The sequence below is a fragment of the Acinonyx jubatus genome, chromosome B2 (assembly GCF_027475565.1).
Source record: "Acinonyx jubatus isolate Ajub_Pintada_27869175 chromosome B2, VMU_Ajub_asm_v1.0, whole genome shotgun sequence".
In the NCBI taxonomy this organism is placed as follows: Eukaryota; Metazoa; Chordata; class Mammalia; order Carnivora; family Felidae; genus Acinonyx; species Acinonyx jubatus.
In genome coordinates this window covers 97291830-97307608 of record NC_069385.1, presented here as the reverse complement: position 1 = coordinate 97307608, position 15779 = coordinate 97291830, and the positions used below count along the sequence as shown (strand labels likewise).

Genomic DNA, 15779 nt, shown 5'->3' with positions numbered 1-15779 from the left:
TACAGATACAGTTGAATCCAGATAAGAAGTATTTCTTCACTGCCATTCTTTCTGTTCATTTTCTCTTTCCTTCATGAAAATTTGATGCATTTCATCTGTGAATATGTAAACCAACTACATCCAGTAGACAGACTTTCAAAAGAAACTCGCTCAAAAGAAAGCTAAAGTATTTGTAAATCTGTTTTGTCTGGAAGGGTCTTTCACTTCTGTTTCACTTCTGTTTTTGTTGTTGTCTTCTCCTTGAAACAAAAATTCCTAAGTGAAAGGTATGACTGCAGTGAAAGATACCTTAATATACATGATATCTGCATTCTTAAATTATCTCTCAAGTTTGGAAAATATTCCAAAATAATTTTAATGTGATTCTAAAATTCTTAAGAAGCTATCAACTGGAGGGAGTCAGGGGAAAGGTTGGAAAGGAGATCACTGAGGAGATTGGAAAGGCTGGCAGCAATGGGAGAATTCGGGGAAAACATAGCCTTCTGGAATCTTCTTGGTGAATACATGCACAAGTACTGAACAGAGCAGCATCTGTAATATTAAATTGCCTTCAACTCACTCTTTTTGAGCCCAAAACATAGCACATATACAAGAATATGGCACACTTAGCAGTGGTCCAAAGGAAGGCTGAGTGGTGCTATCCCACCACCATCTGCCTTAGATTTGTCTGTAGTACCTGAAAGGGGTCGCAAACACGACAGCCTACACTTTTCCCTCTATCTAATTACTATTTGTTAAGGAAAACTTGGAAATGAATAATTAAATACGGTCACCAAAAATTTTTAATGTCTGTTATTATTTTTAATGAATGGTGACATTAGTGAATATTTTTAAGTTAAGACAGAATTTTTCAATATGCTTTGCATTATTACACATTCCTAAGATAGTTTTATATCATTTCATGAGAGAAGGTTTTCTAATAGTTACATAGGGAGAATAAGCCAACATTTAATCATTACGAATCAAACACTATTAATGAAATACCTAAGGACTATATCTGACAAATAGACTCCAATGAACTGCCTTGAGAACAATTGGTCAAATTATGAATTGACATTATATTTTAATAATATGTCATAATATTATGACATAATATTTTAAATAGTTGGGTATGCTATGCAGTTAACCATGTAAGAATATCTTCATTGGTAAAGCAATTTATAATGTCAAAACTCATTTGCAATAGCCCACCGTTTGGAATTATTTATTCCTTCAGCAAATACTTATTAAATGCCTACTAAGTGCTATATACTTTAGGTACAACAAAAACTTCAAACAAGTTTCTTGTCCCCACAGAGTTTATAATCATATACTATCATTTCAATTAATCTAAGGGCATCAAATTATTCAAATATGGTTATTAATTGAGATATTTCTACTTCTTGAGAAATGAGCTAGAATGTAAGCTACATAAAACTAGGAGCTTATTTTATTTTGTTCATCACTGTCAAACCGTATATATTAGCAGCTCAATTAATACTGGTCAAACAATCTATTTTTTAACAATGATGAACAATATTCCAGAGGATTTGTTTGTTTGTTTGTTTTTGTTTATTTACTTGTTTGTTTTTAAGACAGTACTCTCTGGAAGCATAGGGCTAAGGATTCATTAGGCATACTAGTTGACCAATCACTTTATCTCTTAGTGATTAGGCTCTTCATTTCATGAAGTAGTTACTACTTTCATGAAGAAATTTGCTTATTATATGCCTCATCCCAGATGTAAATTGAAGTACAAACTTCTGTCAATACTAGATAATCATAATGACTTAGAAGGAAAAGCATCACGCAATGAATTACATTAGTAATTGCAGAATACCTTGGTCTATCATTACAGGGAGAGCTGGTTAGGTTACTGCCTATTCAATTAATGTGGTCCTTGACCCAAAAGAGCAACTTTTGTCCCTGTCAATTAATACCTCATTCTTTTGAGTTGCAATGGCTTACTTGTTTGGTCCTTTTAGGTGCTTTTTTATGGCCTATAGTACAATGCAAGAGACCTTGACAGAGACCACTCTCTGTTTAACAAACACTAGTAATTAACGCTACCCATGCCAAGGCTCATTCTGGTATATATGGAGTTGAGACACCCAGTAGACACTGGGATGAGTTGAGACCTGAAAATGCCGGGACCATGGGAAAAGGCACTTGATAGAACAAGTTAGAGAGTACCAAAATAAAGGTTTTTAAATTCATACTTTCTATAGTTTACACTTTTACAGAGAGAAGACTTTACCAACATATGGACAAATTCAAAATCTATAGGACTGTGACAGTTCAAGAAAGGGCACAGCTGCCAATTTACCCCAATAATTACCATGAAGAGCAAATTAACCTCAGTGGAAAATAAATCTATAAATGGCACTAGTCATGTTATGTTCAAATAAGACAATTTAAGGAAAGTTTTCAATTATCTAGTGCAAAATAAATAAATATATACACGCATGATAAAATTTAAAATTACCTAATGCAAAACTACCTTGATAGCATGCTTCCTATTATCTATAGTATTTTAATTAAATGGCCCTACTTTCACATAATGTCTTTTTCCCCCCAGGAAACAGACAGTATTTCATAGATCCTCATCAAAAGGTTTAAGATAAATTTAGAGCCTAATAAATTAACCCCAACTATTTCAAAAAAATTGTCCATTAACAACAGAAAAAATGTGTATGCATATGTCACCCAAAACCCATTAATATTCTGAAATATGAGAGGATGTAAACTCTTTTTCCTAAGACATAACATGCTGAAGAAATATAATCATGAGGATGATAGACAATAATTACCAATATTCAAAATATAAACGTAAGATTCCTCTAACACAAAGTTTCTCAAATCAAGTTGAACATTTCAATCACAAATGGGGAGCAGGGAGGATTTTTAAGAAATGCTAATGGCTGGGCCACACCAAAAACTAATTAAATCATAATTTTTGAGGGACCCAGGCATCAGTACTTTTTTTAGTACTGATTAATATGTAGCCAAAGTTAAGAACCCATAACAAATAGTCTTGGAAATATCAAAACCATTACATACATAATAAGGCTATGTTTCGGTGTCATAATAGAGTTTCCAAATTAGAACAAGACCTTTGATTTTTCCTTGATTGCTGCTAAGATTCCATGGTATATAATAAATTCCTTAAACAAATACACAATGCTTACATCCAGAAAAAAACATTTTCACCCATTACACACTGAATACAGCTTATTCAGCACCTACTACAATAATAAAAACACCATCCCTGCTGTTCCCAAATTTAGAGGTCTCTTGTTTCTAGAACAATCTCCTTAGATATTTTGTATTTGAACACCAAGCTAAAAATTCAATTTCTAATACACAAAATGCTGTCGTATCACAGAATGAATAAGAATATGTTCCTTAAGGTGACATCTCACTTCTATGCAGCTCTTTCTTGGGTTATAATAGAATGTGAACAAGGTTTTCCCCCTTACTTAAGTCTTTAAATTCAATTAAAACAGTCATCAGAACTCACATAACAGGTGTCCTTCATGCCTATGCTGGATATGTTCAGTTCTGAAATTTTCCTACTTTCTTGGGTTTTCAGAGTGGTGTGTGTGTGCGCACACACACATGCACACACGTGCACGTGCACATTTGTGGGTGCCTCCTATGTCCATGTGTATCTCTGAAGTTCCCTCTTGCACGGGATCTCCTTTCCATCTTCATTCCCCAGTTACTTTCTATTTTTAAAAGCTATTGATTTTCTCTTCTTAAACTTTGCATTCTCTTGACATCTTTGTTCCTCCATTTTATAATAAACTCTATCTGTGTCTCCAGTTTTAAAAGCCTATCCTCCTAGTTCTCTTATCTAGAACCCTCTTTCAAGTGTGTAACTGGTTTTTGTTTGTTTGTTTGTTTATCTCTCCCCTTTCACCACCTCTCTCTTTCTTCAGGGGAATCCTACCTCCCTACTCCTAATCTTCAGCCCTTTCTCCCTCCTTCTGGAACAGTTAAATCTTCTATCACTGCAGGTTTACCAGCAAGGCAATGATAGCATCAGACTGCAGTATAATAATACTTTTCCCATCTGATAAATGAATTGCTACTGTAGAAATGGAAGCAAATATTGTAGCTTATCAATCCAAATCTCAGTCAGTGTTTTCAGATACACATATGAATCCTTTGGAAACATTCACAACTTTTTAATATTTGTAGCCAAAAAGTAACAATAATAATAACTAAATTTTAATGAGATATGTAGCCTTATATTGAAAGTATAAGAAAATAACCTAGCCTACAACTGAAATTATATCCGGATGCCAGCTCATACCTAGCATAATGGATAATTACCTTGCGTCCAAAGATGAACATTTTATTCTCATTACTTTTATATTCTGAATATGAAATACAGTTTTCTAGATAGGAGGCTCTAATCCCCCAATATGCAATACCACTCAATACTGTCTTCTAAAATGTCTTTTAAGACTTCTGCTAGAAAATTCTCTAGAAAATGGATGGAAATGATGCTTATCAATTGCATGTTATCTTCCAACCATTTTTAAGTAAATAAAGTTAAACCAAATAGTCTACAATTTCTAATGTAATCCAGGAATTCTTCATATGTAGATGTTGTACTCATTTACATATATTTTCAAACATGCTTCTTAAATCAGTGAGAAAGACCCATTGGACAAAGACCAATCTGATAATGTCCCTTAAACAGAGTGGTACAAATGTCAACATTCACAACTGGTCAGGTTTTCAAGCACTCTCTAGGTGGTAAAAGTTATTTCCATGGAATTCTGGAACAGTTCAGTTATTCTGAGCTTTTACTGTTCTAAATCTACAGATGTTAATGGGTGCTTGGTTCTAAAACTATAAGACCAAAAATACACTGGTGTGATTCCTCAACCAAACATAAGTATTGACTCTTCTATATATGCTGAGTCAGAATTTTTTGCATAAAATAAATAAAGTCATGGCACAGCAGCTTAGACTCATTGCCCTATAATATGTATACTATTTTCTTTTAAGTGTCCTTATGTTATTTGGATGCTTAAATTTTCCAGTAAGTATTCACTACACTTTATCACTTAACTTGTACTCAGAGAATGTCCACCAGGTAACTAGATTTATATCTTGGTTTTGCCACTTACTGTCTGAATGACCTTGGAGAGGTCACTTTGGAATCATACAACTAGGGAGCAATAGTAAAGAGTCATGTTTCTGAATCTAAGTTCCGTCATCTGTGAAATGGGGGAAAAATACCTCACCATGGGGTTGTGGAATCCATTAAAATGAAACACTATATGAGAAACTGCTTCATAAAAAATCAGTGTTTCATAACTTATTATCATAAGCTCATGGCACAGTAGAACTTAGATTCCTGTAAGTTTCCCCTTTGGTTGGTCCACACTGATAAACTGAGACTCAGTGTTTGTATTCCTGTTTAATCCCTTGATGGGGAGAAAAACATGTAAAACTTATCATGAAAAGATTATTCCCCAAAAGATGGTTGTTATGTCTGCAGACAGTTAGATGAAGCCAGGGATTCAATGCTGTTATCTTTATGCACAATCTCCTAACATCTTGAAGGACATAAAGCATCTCTCTCCGTAGAGATATCCCCTCCTTATTTTATCAGTCCGTCTCACATCTGTTTTTATGGTATCCCATTGCAGTGGCAGAAAAATAAGCTTGATTAACTAACTGTTCCTCCATTGTACAAGGGAGAAGATTTTAAATGCACATCTACCCTGAGGTTTTCCTCTAGTGTTAAGAAGGTAGTCCACATCTGAACTTGGTGAGTGAAAAGAGAGGAAGAATTAGCTCAAATAAGCAACATATGACCAAAGGCTAGGAAAAAGGATGGTCCAAAGCATATAGCCCAAGCCTATCAAGATGTGGTCCACAATGAAGACATTCATTCTTGACAATTTAGAGCATCAGGTTTTGCATCAGCGTGGTTTCGAGTAGCAGGTCTGGTTCTGCCTACTTTGTTACATGTGAGAAAGGACTCTCAACATTTCCACTCAGTCCCCTCATCTTAAAAAAGGGGTATATTATTAATATGTATTCTAGAATATTCTTATGATTCTTAAATGGCACAGTTCTTTCATAAGTGCAAAGTAATCATTATGACAGCACTTGGAAGATTTATTATTCAGAATGCTGTCATTGAGAGGTGTACTGGACAATTTTTATACCTTTACAGAGAGACCACCCAAAGGATTTAGCACGCAGGTACACATTTAGAATAAGTAAAGATATTTTAGTGGCAATGGTGGTAGTATGCAGTATTTTCCATACAAATTTTCCCATGGAATCATTTATGAAGTAGATAATTGCTGTTTTGCAAAACACATCCTAGGGCTGGTCTTCAACTTGCACATTTTGGGAAATAATTAATCTATATATTATAACTGGAAAGGCAAGATAAAACAGTGACAAAGAGCCTATGCTCAGGAATCAGAATGAATGTAAATCCTGGCTTGACTATTTCGTAGCTATGTAGCCATGTTCTACCTCAGTTTTCCGATCTTGAAAGTGGGGACAATAACAGTTCTAACACACAGGGTTTTATGAGATTAAATGAGTTAACAAATGTAAAAAGATTTAGCACAGGGCCTGGCACATAATAAATGTCAGGTACCATTAGATTTCATTACTTAGTGACCAATTCCTAGAGGATTAGACTTTCTTTTTATATATCATTCTATCCCCATGCCTAATGTAATGTTTGGCAGATAGATGCCCAATAGAATGAATGCTCATTCATTTGTTTAAAACATATTTACTAATGGGGCGCCTGAGTGGCTCAGTTGGTTAAGCATTCGACTTCGGCTCAGGTCATGATCTCAAGGTTCCTGCATTCGATCCCCTCATTGGCTCTGTGCTGACAGCTCAGAGCCTGAAGCCTGCTTCAGATTCTGTGTCTCCCTCTCTGTGTCCCCCGCCCACTCATACTCTGTTTCTCTTTCTCTCAAAAATAAATAAAAAATTTAAAAAATTTAAACATATTTACCCGTAGATAAATAATACTCACTGTTAAGCAAAATTTAGTAAGTATTCACATTCCTTATTACTTTACCAATATAGTATTAAACTCTAAGAAATGTAGTCATGATTGTGACTGGTCCATATAGACTGTTATCACATTGATAACACAACTCAACAAGCTACATGCTGCGATTTAATATACAAAAGGTCAGAATGTTTATCTCCTAAAGGACGTTTTCTTAGGCCAATGTGACCTATAACAACAAGAGCCAAGTGCACCAGATGAACTATAACAAGTGTGAATCTAGAAATGTGTGCTTTGAACAGTAGTTTTCTTGAACTGAAAAGATATAGTTTCACTTTTTCAAGTTATATAGATGCCATGAGATTACTATGGAGAAGTAAACAACCATCATAGGAGTCTAAGATCTAAAAATCAGTTCATCAATCTTTCTCTTCTTCTCACTGACCAACTGGAGACAGTTTTACTATCATTTGCCTTCTCTCAATTGGAAGGCACGGGACTGGAAGAAAGATGAATTTAAAGAACAAGTCAAACTTGTTCTATCTCAGACATTCTTCTTAGGTTAGGTGGTAAAGGGGCTTTAAAGGGATGAATAAATCCCTTTAAAAAGACTTTGAACACTATCACAGATAGCTGGAAAATGAGTTTTTATTCATTTTGGTAACTTCAGTCATAAAAATGAATTTTGTTTCACCAACTAAAAATAGCTATCCTTCAAACACATAAAGGCTTCCTTTATAAGTTGTTTTAAAACTTAAAGTGCCATGAATGGTTCACTAATTTGTATTTAGTATCATCTGCCAAATATAGCCAACTCTAACTTTTATATGTCATAGGTAGACAGAGATAAAATCCCCACGCCCAAAAATGTAACCATAATAAATGGAAGAGTTTACTTTTTCCCACATTTGTGAGAATAAAAAAGAAAGTCATTTGGTGTTCAGGCCGAACTCGAAACAAAATCGCTCAAATTCTGTTTTATAATTTCGATGCCAATCTCTAACTAATGAAGTAACAATCCACAGCACTGTTGCAAGGCTAAAAAAAAAAAAATGGGGTTTTATACAAACACTGACAGGCTCTGACCATCAGTGGCACTAGAAGGCGCCACCATAATTGCAGTCTCCTCAAAACATAACTTATTTCAGGCTAAGCAGGCGAGCCAATATTTTGTATTTTAATTAAGAAACCTGGACTTTGTTTATAATAATTGACTGTTAGGTCAGTTCTTGCCAGGATAGGCTTGTAAAAAGAGAATTTTTGCCTCAAGTAAGCTTTCGTTTAAGATTTTGGAACAGATTTAAAATTTGGAATTGAAATCTTTTTCAGTCATTTATTTTAGCATTCATTGTAATATTAATAGTTTAAGAATACATTTGTGGAGATTTCCAACATGCTCATCAATGGTCGTAAATACTGATTTGCTCCCTGAAGAAAACTTTTAGTCATACTGATGAAAATATATTGTCTGCTATGAACACAAAAACCAAATTGTTTCCCTCATTAACAACTTAGACCAGGAAAAAAGAAATCAATGCTTGCATAGTGTTACAGGATGCATCAATCAGTAGTCAAGACAGAATAGAACACCAAAGAGATAATCTAGTAACAGATAAATTATCTGAGATGTGAAGCACCCATATACTACTTTTGAAAATGTCTATTTGGGGGCTATTCAAATGAAAGCATTCTATACAATGAATCCTTTAAGGTTCCTATTGTCAAATTTTTTTTTCTTTTCAATCATAATTATTTTTTGGCACATGTGGTAATAGCAATATTACTTAATATTGTTTTAAAAGCAAATTAGAGGCAGAATACATGTGCAAATTATACCTCTCACAAATGAGGTTCCAAAGGAAACCAAATGGAACACTGCCACCTTTTGGTTATATAATTTGTAAAGTTGCAAAAGTTTACTGTACAGTGTTTCAATGAAAATATTTAGACATACTTGCAGCTTTTAGAAATAGCAATCCTATTTCTGTTAACATACGAAAGTTTCCATCTTTAAATTTTTGTTTCTCAGTTTGAGTCCTTTAAGTATTTCAGTTTTTATTTTGCAAGTTTGTCCCCCAACTCTTGAACTTTAGTACCTGGAAACAATTCTTCCTGTTTATTTTGTAAAGAAGGGCAAGTAATGACCTCGTAATGAAAAACACAAAGAGACTTTTATATCCTAGGGCTCTGTTGTGAACATTTCTATTACTTCTCTTTATACCATACCACACCACCACCCTAAATAACAGGATTTTTCAATGATACACTCAAATTCCCCAAAGCACTAATTGCATTTCTTTAGCTAGAAGGATTTATGCCTTCTCACCCCATAAGTGTTTTATGTATATAGTTTTAAATTATAGGGTAAAAAAATGATACAGTAGGTGCCTAGACACATATAGGGAGTAATTGGTGGGTGAGAAGAAATGAAAGGCTATACATAGACATAGATTTCATTTAGGGCAAGATCTGAAGTTATGATGTCTAAGTATAAGGACAAAACAAAATAAGGAAAATTAAGAATGGGAGAATAGACAGCCTTATAAATAAGGTAAATAAAGGATAAATAATAATAAATAAGGTAAATAAAATAAATAAAATAAGGTAAATAAAAATAAAAATAAATATTTACCATATATGTATATATATGTATATGTGTATATATACGTATATATATATATATATAGATGTAAAGAAAAGAAAGATAAAATCTTAGGTGCCAGCAACAAAGAAGAAATGTAAAAGCACAAATTTATAAAGTGACACAGTAGATGTTCAAGAAGTTATCAGGCTCAGGTAAAGCCTCATTTCTAGGAACTTCAGATTAAATGGCCATTTGGGATATGAACATGACCTTGGGACTTATGTGAGATTATATGTAGTACCTGAGATCCCTATTAAAAACAAGGACAATGAAAGAATGATTCCTGAGTGGTAGATCACTACACCTGGAGAAGTCTGGATATCTCATTTAGCCTGAGAGTCTAAGTGGAAAAAAATAAAATTCTCCTTTAAAGATGAAAACTACAGACTTCATGGTAATACGCCCTCTTTCAGGATGGTAGCAAAATCCTCAAGTCGAGAAATTAAAAACTAGTCCTAAACCAATTGAACAAACATGACTACCTGTTGTCCCTTCAACAACCTATGGTCCCCAGAATTCCAACAGGGAGTAAAATCCTTATTTAAGAGAAGTTCAAAATCAAAATTTACAAACCACATAAAGAAATGATCTAACAGAAGCAGGAGTCATCAAATAAATAGTGGGTGGTATAATACATTCAAAAACTGGAGGCAATAAAACCATCTGAAGTAGGACTATTTTAAAAACTATGCTTAAAATAGTTAGAGACAATAGGAACCATAATTAAAAAAAAAAAAAAAAACACCAGGACATTGAAACAAAAAGGAAGATATGAAAAACAAACAGAAATTTTAAAAATGTAATTATTGGCTTTTAAAAAATCAATGAATGATTTAAACAACCAGTTGGAGGTGACTGGGTGGCTCAGTTGGTTAAGCAGCTGACTTCGGCTAAGGTCATGATCTCTCAGTTCATGGGTTTGAGCCCCGCATCAGGCTCTTTGTTGACAGTTCAGAACCTGGAGCCTGCTTCAGATTCTGTGTCTCCCTCTCTCTCTGTCCCTCCCCCACTCCTGCTCTGTCTCTCTCTCTCCCTCTCTCTTTCTCAAAATTAAATAAACATTAAAAAAAAATAAGCAACCAGCTGGACATAGCTGAAAGAAAAATTAATAAACTATAAGATTTAGAAAGTTTATGCATATGCACTATGAAAAATAAAGAGGAAAATATTTGAAAATGAAGTATTAGATATCTCTGCAAAACATCGTGGCAGGTTTCTCTTCAATAAATTTAGGTTGTTTGCCTCAGTGTAATAGTTATAAACCAATTTCAAGACCAACTAGACTAGTGTCCCCCACCATTGGACTCTCAAAAATTGCTTGAAATAATCATAGAAAAACTTTTCTGCGAGAATTGCCAAATAATAAGCATGGTTTTCAAATTATTGAAGTTAAGAATTTTCACACATTCTACAATGCAGAAATTTGAATTGCTCATGAAAATTCTAGCTTTCGCTTTACATACTCTTGCCATGATAGGCAGCCTCAGAAATCACTTCCTGGTGTTCAAGCCTTAGAATAATCACCACCCTAATTGTGGATTGAACTTATGGACTTGCTTCTAATGAGTAAAATACAGAAGTAATGGGACTTTCTTCCAATATTAGGTTAAAAAAAGATTGTAGTCTCTACCTCAGGTGCTCTGTCTTTCCCACTCTCTGGCTCTCTCTTTCAAGTCACCAGCCATCCTGCTGTGAGGACATTCAGACAGCCTATGAGGTGAGAAATTGAGGCCTACTAGCCACCACGTGAGTGAACTTAGAAGCATATCTTCTGAGGCCTATCCACAGCCACATGAATGATCTTGGAAGCAAAATCTCTGGCCCCATCCATCCCCATCAAACCCATCAGATGATACCACAAATACCAACAGCTAAGATCTTGAGCCATGGGCATCTACTTATTCTGGGGTCACATTCTTGACCCAGAAAGTATAAAGTATTATAAAATAAGAAATGTTTATTGGCTTAAGCTTCTTAGTTTGGAAGGTATGATGTAGTGATGGATTATTTATTTTTAAGAATTTTTATTTGAATATAGTTAGGCATTGATTTTATGTAGTAGTTAATATATTAAATACTTTAGTTAATGCATTAATACATTAGCTACATGCATACAATGTCATGTTAGTTTCAGGGTGTACAACATAGTGATTCAACTTCTTTCTATGTTATGTTATGCTTACCACAAGTGTAGCTACCATCCGTCTCCATTTAATATAATTACAATACCACTGATTATATTCACTATGCTGTACCTTTTATTTCTGTAACTTATTCATTCTGTAACTCAAATCCTGTCCCTCTCACTCTCCTTCACCCATTTTGCCCATACCCCTTCCATCTGGCAACCATCAGTTTGTTCTCTATTTATAAGTCTGATTCTGCTTGTTTATTCGTTTGATTTTTTTTTAGATTCCACATACCAGTGAAATCATATATTTGTTTCTTAGATTGACTTATTTCACTTAGCATAATAAGCTCTAGGTCCATCCATGTTGTCATAAGTGATACGATCTCAACCTTATTTATGGCTATGTAATACTCCAGTTTATATGTGTGTGTGCGTGTGTGTGTGTGTATGTATACAACATATACATACATACAACATTTCCTTATCCATTTATCTATCAATGGCCATTTATGTTGCTTCCACATCTAGGCTATTGTAAATAATGCTACCATAACAGAGATCCACGTATCTTTTTGAATTCATGTTTTCATTTTCTTTGAGTAAATACACAGTAGTAGAATATATTGGACCATATATTATTCCTATTTTTACTTTTTGAGCAAGCCCCATATTGTTTTCCACAGTGGCTATACCAATTTACATTCCCAGGAACAGTGTACGGGGTTCCATATTTTTCACTTCCTCACCAACACCTGTTATTTCTTGTGTTTTTCATTTTAGCCATCCCAATAGGTATAAGGTGATATCTCATTGTGGTTGATTTTCTTTGATGATGAGTGATGTTGAGCATCTGTTCATGTTTCTTTGGCCATCTCTAAGTCTTCTTTGGAAAAATACCTATTTAGATCCTCTGCCCATTTTTTAATCAGATTGTTTTTTTGATGTTGAGTTGTTTATTTGTATATTGTAAGTATTAACCTCTTAGTGGGTTCATCATTTGCAAATATCTTCTCCCATTCAGTAGATTGCCTTTTTGTTTTGATGACTGTTTCTCTTGCTGTGCAAAAGCTTTTTATTTTGATGTAGTCCAATAGTTTATTTTGCTTTTGTTTCCCTTGCTTTAGCAGACATATCCAGAAAAATGTTGTGATGACCAATGTCAGAGAAATTACTGCCTGTGTCCTCTTCTAGGATTTTTATTTCAGGTCTCAGATTTAGATCTTTAATACATTTTGAGTTTATTTTTGTGTATGGTATAAGAAAGTGGTCCAGTTTCACTCTTTTTTCATAAAGCTATCCAGTTTTCCCAAAACCATTTATTGAAGAAACGATCTTTTCCCCATTCTATATTCTTGCCTCCTTTGTCATAAATTGACCACAAAAGCATAATTTTATTTCTGGGCTTTCTGTTCTGTTCCATGATCTATGTGCCTGTTTTTGTGCCAATATCATACTGTTTTGATTACTATGCCTTTGTAGTATATCTTGAAACCCAAAATTGTGGTACCTCCAGCTTTGATTTTCTTTCTCAAGTTTTCTTTGGCCATTCACGGCTTTTTGTGGTTCCATATTCATTTGAGTTGTATTTGTTCTAGTTCTCTGAAAAACGCTCTTGGTATTTTGATAGGGATTGCATTTAATGTATAGTTTCTTACATGAGTAATATTCCCTTTAGTTTAGGAGAGTTATTAGCATCAATATCTCAACATTTACAATGGAAAGTTAAATAATATCACTTGATAGTCCAATTTCTAAAGAATATGGATCTGCCATCAATCAACTTTAAATATCAACTTTTTTTTTCCAGTTGAGGCAATTTATTTGCACATATGTATCATATCCCTAGAAAGAATCCCAGAATTTTATTTCCTGTGTGTTTTGTCTTGCTTCTCCATGGTCCAGCTGAGATTGTTAGTACAATGAAACCAAACTGGCAGAATGAGGGCAGATTACTCTGCAATTTTTCTAGATCTTTCAGTTATACATCAAATCGGGCTGATCACCATGGAATATACATCATCAAGAGTAAACTCTAGGGTAAACTATGGACTTTGAGTGATTAAGATGTGTCAATGTAGGTTCATCAATTTTAACAAATGTGCCACTCTAGAGGGGGATGTTAATAGCAGGGAAGTCTATGCATGTGTGGGGGTAGAAGGTATATGGGAAATCTCTGTACTTCCCTATTATTTTTACTGTGGACCTAAACCTGCTCTAAAAAATAATAATAAAGTCTTTAAAGAAAAGAATCAATCACATAAAAAAATGCTGGTAGAAAAATAATTTCTCATGGTTTCTAAGCTTTGTTACCTGTGTGATATCAATTACTTCATCAAAGTTCATTCCTGGAAACTTCACCTCTTCTTCATCTACCTTCATAAATTCTGAATTCTAAGAAAACATTTTTGAAAAGCTTTTGTTGTGTTTAATATCTTTTTAATTCATATATAATTTATCATATTTCTACCCATAACATAAGCTTGTCATTTCATGGCTCTATTTTTTAATTTTAATATCCTGTTTAGAATTGATTTCATTAAATAACTGAAATTCAAGTTTAAAAAAAAATCTGGGCTGATCATTCCACGCTTGTTTAACTTGCCCATGAGGTTCACAACAATTTTCCCAGCTCTGTGATCTTCAACGATTTCAAATTCGCCAATATAACCATGCTTCATCAACACGGTTAGAAACTGGACCATGACTTTGGAGCATGGCCTAATCAATAAGAACCTGGCATTTGACTCTCTTTTTGGCATTGTTCATGCTCTTGAGAGCATCTGCCAGGCCATTCATGCACACCATTATGGTGACACGGAAAGATGGTGGAAAGAGCTAGAGATATCAACAGTTTTTACTCATCAAAGAAATTAGTTATCAAAATCCATTTTCTAAGTTTTCAAAATTGCCAAAAAACAAGGTATTTAGAAAAGGTAATCTAATGGGGGCTCCTGGATGGCACATTTAGTTAAGCATCTGACTCGATTTCAGCTCAGGTCGTGATTTCACAGTCCTGAAATCGAGCCCCACAACAGGCTCCATGTTAGGCATAGAACCTGCTTAAGATTTTCTCTCTTCCTCTCCCTCTGCCCCTCTCCTGTTTTCTTTCTCTCCCTCTCTCTCTCCTTCTCTCTCTCAAAAAAAAAAAAATCTAATGGATATGCCATCCATACATTCCTTGAGACAACTTGATCAAAGAATATAGTATAATGTAAGCTCAGAATGTTAACTTAGAATTGCTATAACACTGATGTTGAAAACACTGTCCATCTCTAAGTATGTCCCTATTCAAAACATTGTGTAACATTTTTATTTTAAAATTTAGTACCAGGGAAACATGTTTCTTCTATAATTGCATTCATTCATTTATACAATAAAGAGTTTATTTAGTGTCTTACCATAAGTGAAGCCTTTAGGTTGGTACTGGGAATACATTTGCTAGAAAAAAAAGTATCTGCTCTCACAGAAGTAGCTGTCTAAGAAACAAGCCAGCAATAAACACTGATCACAAGGAAAAAGATCTTGAAAGTGGAAATTTTAACCAACCCCTTAAAATGGCAAATATCAGACATCAACAAGAAGTGCTAAGCAAACATAAGAATTTTCAAAGGAGGTTTATAAAAACCAGCTAAACACCCAGTAAGTTCTTCACCTTAGGAGTAGAGGAGGATCAAAAGTAGAAAAAAAAAACTGCTGGCACGTTGTGAATTCCTTCTCCTTTTCAGGGGAAAGAATTGGGGAGGGTGTCTGCCTCTAACATCAAACTTAATTACAAGGATTTCATTCAGACACCTCAGAGAACATGGTCATATATGCCTTAGAGTTGGGATTTACAGTGGCTGGTGTTCTACTTTGACCTAAAAAATGTAAAGGCGAGAAACCAATGGCTAACTGCTCTGATAATGGGGCAAAGGGAGGTGGCTGAGTTGAGATAGACCTGTATTCCCAGCATCTGATAAAGCCACAGATATTTTGGGGGGTTTTCATAGGCCAGATCTGGGCCACAAATAGAG

General features: G+C 34.4%; 1 pseudogene; it reads right to left on the bottom strand.

Annotated features, from left to right (window-relative positions):
* Nucleotides 1-13600: 13600 nt before the first annotated feature.
* On the bottom strand, nt 13601-14571 carry LOC106973052 (40S ribosomal protein S15a-like; annotated as a pseudogene).
* Between the last annotated feature and the right edge of the window lie 1208 nt (nt 14572-15779).